Source organism: Humulus lupulus, chromosome 5 (assembly GCF_963169125.1).
Source record: "Humulus lupulus chromosome 5, drHumLupu1.1, whole genome shotgun sequence".
In the NCBI taxonomy this organism is placed as follows: Eukaryota; Viridiplantae; Streptophyta; class Magnoliopsida; order Rosales; family Cannabaceae; genus Humulus; species Humulus lupulus.
The window spans coordinates 39,946,728-39,954,235 of NC_084797.1; the positions used below are offsets into that span (position 1 = coordinate 39,946,728).

Here is a 7,508-nt window from a genome sequence, read left to right on the forward strand (position 1 = left end):
TTTAATCAGGTTTCCCATAATACCCTTATATATTGATAACTCTACAAAATAGAGTTATTTTACCACTTTTTATGTGCTAATTGTTGCTTAATTCTTGAGTTTTTAATTGATTTATTAAATTTTAAAGTAATTTTGAATTTATTGGGCTTATTTTGATTTTATATATTTGTATGTTTTTATAGTTATTATATTATAATGTGTTGTAATTTAATTATTTGAATTATTATTGTGTGTTTAGTGGTAAAAATAAATGCATATTTATTCAACTTAAGTGTCAAAACAAATTAAGTTTAAATTAATATTTTCTTTGAATTAATGAGATGTATTTGTATATTGAAAATATTTATTTGAAGTTAATTTATACTATTTTATAGAAATTTATTTGCATTTTTTTTGTTTAAAGGAAATCTATAATAAAAGTGGCATTCTTGAAAGGCCTTAACCATGGCCCATCTCCTAGCCCAGGCCCGCCTGCTACAGCACCAAGAAGCTCCTCCACTTCATGCACTCAGCCGTGGCCCAAGTCAGCCTTCCTTCACAAGCCCACCAGGCCCACGCCCATCTCAGCCGCCAGCCCAAGTCAGGCCCTGTCCTCCTGCCCAGCTCCTTCCCAGCGTTACACTCCTTCAGCATATATGCACCTTCGGCAGCCTCCTTCTCCACCAACGCCAGCTGTCACCAGACTTGCCCAGCCTCCACACCGAAGCCTTCAATCACCCAGCCTCTTCAAGAAGCCAGCAGCCACCGTGGGCCTGTCCTCCTGCCCAGCCCGTCCGTACGGCCCAAGCATCTCCTCATATGCTTGCCTCCATCACATAGCCATGCCCTCATCACTTCACCAGCCCACTAACCCCACGGCCCAGCAGCATACCCAGCCGCCTGGCACCCAAAGCAGCCCAGTTCCAACACAGCTATGCATGCCACTTTTTGAGCCTATATTTCCTAAGTGTACCATTTGTCCCCTATACTCAAAATGCCACATTTTTACCCTTTTGTCTACACACTTTTACCCCAAAATCATCATCACTCCTACAATTTACCCCTATTTACCATATTATTATTAATTTAATCAATTTACTTAATTTAAATTGATTATTTTAATAATGTCATTTTGGCTATAAATAAGGGTTTTCAAGACCATTTGGGGGGCTTAATTTTGGTTACCATCTTTTTTCTCTCATTTTCTCTCTACCATTCTATCTTCCATTTGGGTTTTTCAAGAGCATTTTGCAAGCATGTATGTCTTTTATTTTGTAATTTCTACTCTAGTTATGTGCTTCTAATCTTTTTCATAAGATTATTAAGATCATGATGAAGCAACTTGTAACTAGGTAATATTTATGTTGTATGTTGATTTCCCTTGTAATGCAACAAAGTCTATGGATTTTTCTTCTTCATATATTTCTTTCATCTTAAATATCTTGTATTTTAGATTGTTAGAACATATTTACACTTTGTTCTTCATTAGTGCATAAACATAATATTCTTTGTGTAAGATGTATCATTAAATTGTACACATCCATGCTTAGATCAAAAATATTATGTTTTGCCTTATAAATAATGTTCATTGATTTATTTGTTATTTCATTAGATTGATTTACACTAAATGCTTTGAAATTATAATTTTGAAAAGTGAAGAAAAATCCTATCTTTTTATAAGAAATTTGTGTTTAAAATTATAAATATTTTTGGAAAAGGATAGTTTAAATTATTTTAACTATCACTAAAACTTGGGAATCAATATACTAATAAGTATTATTAAACTTACATTTTGTGGATTCTAGTATCTTAGTAATCTTTTCTTTTAACACTTATTGTCAAATCATTATTGGTTTATTTTCATTATCTTAAATAGCTTTATTTTTCAATATATTTCATTTTATGTTCATAATATTAAAACTCATCAATCTTTGGAACTAGGTTAGAATTTATTACTTTTGATTTAAAATAGTTTTCTTTTTTTATTTTAGACAACTCCTTTGGGTTCGACCTCGTGCTTACACGAAAACTATTCTATAAATACGATTCGTGCGCTTGCGAGTATAAATATTTAAATATACCCGTTTTGGGTCCATCAAGTTTTTGGCGCCGTTGCCGGGGAGTTGCAAGAGAAAAGAAACGAATTTATCTCAAGGTTAGTGAATTCTTCTACTAGTTATTTTAATTTTTGTTACACTTAAAAAAAAAAAACTAAAAAATATATATCTATAAAATCTAAAAAAAAAAAAGATAAAAAGAAATTTGGGACGGTTCAACCACCCATAAAAAAAATATATACTTATATTTATATTTATTGTTTTTTTTTAGTTGACGGCACTTGTGCCTCCTATCTATCCTTTTAATTTTTATAGTCGATGGCACTTGTGCCTCCTAATTTTGTTATAATTTTGTTGTAATTTTATTTCTTTTATATCTTTGTTAATTGATGGCACTTGTGCCTCTTGACATTTGTTGTAATTTTCTTTATTTATATTGTTGTCATTTTTATTTTATTTTATTTCCGCAAATTACTAGTTGATGGCAATTTTGCCTCCTAGCTAGTTGATGGCAATTTTTGCCTCCTAGTCCTCTATCTTATGTTTAAGTTGATGGCACTTGTGCCTCCTAGTTTTTACCTTAATTTTGTTATGGTTGATGGCATGCTATGCCTCCCTACTCTTGCTTAAATTTTAGTCTTATTTAATTTTTGCCTTATTTTTCTTTGTCTTCTTTAATATTTTAGCGTAATATTGTGAAAAATACTTGAAAAAAAAAAAAAAAAAAAAACTTAAATCTTGTCCTTTCACCATAAGCAATTATTGCTTAAAGGAAATTTGACCAAAATTTCCATCCGCCTCTACTAATTAACCTCGGGGAGTTGTTAGTAGTGCGCGAGTAAGTGGAATCAAATAGGCCTGGGGACAAGTAAACCATAAGAATTATTGTTGTGAAATCTCTAAAAATTCTAAGTATGCTCTGTGGTTGCGGTTTTAACTGATCTTCCACATCAGAAAATTGCTTGCTTGAGATTATCATTGTTGCCTTGTTTGTGAAAATTGTATGCATCATTGGGAACGTAACTCGAAAAAACGATTAGTAAAAAGACGTTTATCTCTATTTGAAATTGAAAGTGTTAGTAAAAATTTGAGCATCATGGAACCTATTGCTAATATTGTTGATGAAACTGTTGTGCCTGAAAAAACTTTGCTTGAATATTTTGCACCTATTTCATCTAATGCTCCTTCATGCATTGTTTTACCTACTACTTCTGCTACTCATTTTGAGCTTAAACCCGCAATCATTCAATTATTGCCATCTTTTTATGGGTTAGATAGAGAGGATCCTTACATGCATGTCAAAGATTTCTTAGAAATTTGCTCAACATTTAAATTTCAAAATTTTTCTGATGAGTCGGTCAAACTAAGATTGTTCCCTTTTTCATTAAAAGACAAATCAAAAGCCTGGTTAAATTCCCTTCCCACGGGGTCTATAACTACATGGGATCAACTTTATAATAAATTCTTACTGAAATTTTTTCCTATGTCTAAAACTGATAGTCTAAGGAGAGAAATCTCCGAGTTTTTTCAAAAAGATAATGAAGAGTTTTATGAATGTTGGGAAAGATTTAAAGATTTATTATTAAAATGCCCTCATCATGGTTTTGAAAAATGGAGACTTGTAAAATATTTTTATGATGGTTTGACTCCCTCTAATCGTCAAATGATTCAATCTATGCATACTGGAAAAATTTTAAAATTTCAAGGACAAGAGGCGTGGGACGCCCTTGAAGATTTATCTGTCAATTCACAACAATGGAATTATTTTGATCCTAGGTCTAGGTCAACTAATTCACCAAAAAGAGGAGGAAGGTATGAAGTAAAAGAAGAATTAGACTTAAGAACATCCTTAGACAAATTAGCGAGAAAAGTAGAAGCTTTAGCCATAAGCCAAACTATAAACTCTCCAATTCAACCTAGAAAAGATGTTTGTTCTATATGTTCTAGTCCTTGCCATAATGCCCAATCATGCCCTTCCTACCAAGAAGCCTTTTCTGAGGAGGCCAATGCTCTTCATTCTTATGGGAAACCAAATGATAGCCCATTTTCGTCCACCTACAATCCAAATTGGAGAAACCATCCGAACTTTTCATGGAGACAAAACCAACCCTAAATGAATCAAGGGCACCAATACAACACACAAAACCAAGCTCATGCCCCACAAAATCAACCATATCCGCAACAAAGAAAACATTCCTTAGAAGATACTTTACAACAATTTATGCAATCCACCCAACAAATCCTACAAAATCAATCTCAATCTATTACCAAACTCGAGACACAAGTAGGACAACTCGCCACTGCTTTAGCTGATAGAGAGAAAGGAACATTCCCTAGTCAACCTATCCCTAATCCAAAAGGTCAATATGAGATAGGAAAGTCTAGTCATAATGGAGAAGTCAAATCAATTTCAACTCTTAGGTCTGGAAAGAAAATTGTCAAACCCGATTACATACCCGAGGTTGAAAACGAAAAAGAAAAAGAAAAGAGTCAGCCTTCTAGTTCTAATCTCAATGACTCATCAAACAAAGAAACTCCAATCCATCCTTTTATTCCAAAAGCCCCATTCCCACAAAGATTACTTCCAATTAAAAAAGGCGGCCAATATAATGACATCTTAGAAGTTTTTAAACAAGTTAGTATCAATATCCCTTTCTTAGATGCCATTAAACAAATTCCTGCCTACTCTAAATTTTTAAAGGATCTTTGTACTGTTAAAAGAAACACTAATGTTCCTAAAAAGGCGTTTTTAACTGAACAAGCTAGTTCCATTATTCAATATAAGAGTCTTGTTAAATATAAAGATCCTGGGTGTCCCACAATTTCATGCATTATTGGTGATCATTTTATTAACAAGACTTTACTTGATTTGGGTGCTAGTGTAAATTTATTGTATTATTCTGTTTATAAGAAACTTGGTCTTGGTGAGCTAAAACCTACCTCTATAACTCTTCAATTAGCCGATCGTTCTGTGAAAATTCCTAGAGGCATTATAGAGGATGTTTTGATAAAAGTTGATAAATTTTATTTTCCTGTTGACTTCATTATTCTTGATACTCAACCTGTGGAAAATATGCATGCTCAAATTCCTATCATTTTAGGTAGACCATTCTTAGCTACATCTAATGTAATCATAAATTGTCGTAATGGTGTTTTGAAATTATCTTTTGGAAATATGACTGTTGAATTGAATGTTTTTAATGTTGCTAAATCTGTTGAGTGTGAGGAAATACATGAAGTTAACATGATAGATAGTATATGTGAAGATGAGGGAAATGAATTGCTTGATTTTTGTGAAAAATACTTTGGTATGAACTTGCATATTGATGACTTTAATGATGATGTGAATGCTTTGCTAGAGTCTGTACCCTTAAATGAAACCAAAGTTGAACATTTTTCACCCTTAGGTCATGTTCAAACAATTTCTGAGTCTCCAAAGTTAGACCTTAAACCTTTGCCTGAAAATTTAAAATATGCTTTTCTAGGAGAGTCTGAAACCTTACCTGTTATCATAGCATCCGCTCTAGATAAAGAACAAGAAGGTAAATTGTTAGATGTCCTTAGAAAACATAAAGAAGCCATAGGTTGGACCATTGGAGACATTAAAGGAATTAGCCCATCCATATGTATGCATAGAATCCATCTAGAAGAGAATGCTAAAACCTCTCGGGAATGTCAAAGAAGGCTAAATCCAAATATGAAAGAAGTAGTTAGAGAAGAGGTCATAAAATTGTTAGACGTAGGTATCATTTACCCTATTTCTGATAGTCAATGGGTTAGTCCAGTTCAAGTTGTGCCTAAGAAGTCTGGGATCACAGTTGTTGAAAATGAGAAAAATGAATTAATCCCTACTAGAGTACAAACGGGGTGGAGAGTGTGCATAGATTATAGAAAGTTGAATAATGTTACTAGAAAAGATCATTTTCCATTACCTTTTATTGATCAAATGCTTGAACGATTAGCTGGCCATGCATATTATTGTTTTCTTGATGGGTATTCGGGATATAACCAAATCCCCATTGCCCCAGAAGATCAAGAAAAGACTACATTTACATGCCCTTTTGGGACTTTTGCCTATCGTCGCATGCCTTTTGGATTATGTAATGCACCTGCGACTTTTCAAAGATGTATGATTTCGATTTTTTCTGATATGGTTGAAAGATTTCTTGAAGTATTTATGGATGATTTTTCTGTGTTTGGTTCCTCTTTTGATGAATGTTTGCACCATCTTTCACTTGTTTTAATTCGTTGCAAAGAGAAAAACCTTGTGCTCAACTGGGAAAAATGTCATTTTATGGTTAAAAAAGGAATTGTTTTAGGTCATGTAATCTCATCTGACGGCATAGAAGTTGATAGAGCTAAAGTTGATCTTATTTCAAAACTTCCCCCACCTAAAACTGTGAAAGAAATTAGATCATTCTTAGGCCATGCCAGTTTTTATAGAAGATTTATAAAAGACTTTAGCAAAATTTCTCGGCCTTTATGCCATTTACTTGGAAAAGAAAATGCTTTTGTCTTTGATAATAATTGCCATGTTGCCTTTGAAAAATTAAAAAATTTGTTGACTACTGCACCCATTATTCGACCTCCTGATTGGAAAATACCTTTTGAAATAATGTGTGATGCTTCTGATTATGCTATAGGTGCTGTCTTAGGACAAAGACTTGAAAAAATACCTCATGTAATTTACTATGCTAGCAAAACTTTAAATGATGCTCAATTAAATTATTCCACAACCGAAAAAGAATTGCTTGCTGTTGTTTTTGCATTGGAAAAATTTAGATCTTATTTGTTAGGATCTAAAATTATTGTCTATTCTGATCATGCTGCATTAAAATATCTCTTATCGAAAAAAGATGCTAAGTATCGTTTGATCCGTTGGATCCTGCTTTTACAAGAATTCGACTTAGAAATACGTGATAAAAAAGGATCTGAAAATGTTGTTGCTGATCATTTATCTAGACTAGTTGTTGAAACTATACATGATTCCACTCCTATCACTGAAACTTTTCCTGATGAACAATTGATGCATGTTTCTTCATTGCCTTGGTATGCTGATATTGTTAATTATTTGGTCACTAAAGAAATACCATCTAATTGGTCTAAGCATGATAAATCTAAATTTTATTCTGAGGTGAAAAACTTTATTTGGGATGATCCTTACTTGTTTAAATATTGCCCTGATCAAATAATTCGAAGATGCATTCCAAATTGTGATCAATCTAAAATCATATCTTTTTGTCATGATCATGCATGTGGAGGACATTTTAGTGGTAAGAAAACAGCTGCTAAAGTTTTACAATGTGGTTTTTATTAGCCTACTATCTTTCATGATACATATGTTTATTGTAAAGCTTGTGAACGTTGCCAAAAGTTAGGAAGTTTAACTAAAAGAAACATGATGCCTTTAAATCCTATTCTTATTATTGACATATTTGATGTTTGGGGCATTGATTTTATGGGACCATTTCC

General features: G+C 32.9%; 1 non-coding gene across 1 annotated transcript; it reads right to left on the bottom strand.

The window, feature by feature from the left end:
- Window positions 1-3,534: 3,534 nt before the first annotated feature.
- Window positions 3,535-3,641, bottom strand: LOC133780878 (small nucleolar RNA R71). Its single transcript, XR_009869686.1, has one exon. It is a non-coding gene; the product is annotated as a small nucleolar RNA R71 (small nucleolar RNA).
- Between the last annotated feature and the right edge of the window lie 3,867 nt (window positions 3,642-7,508).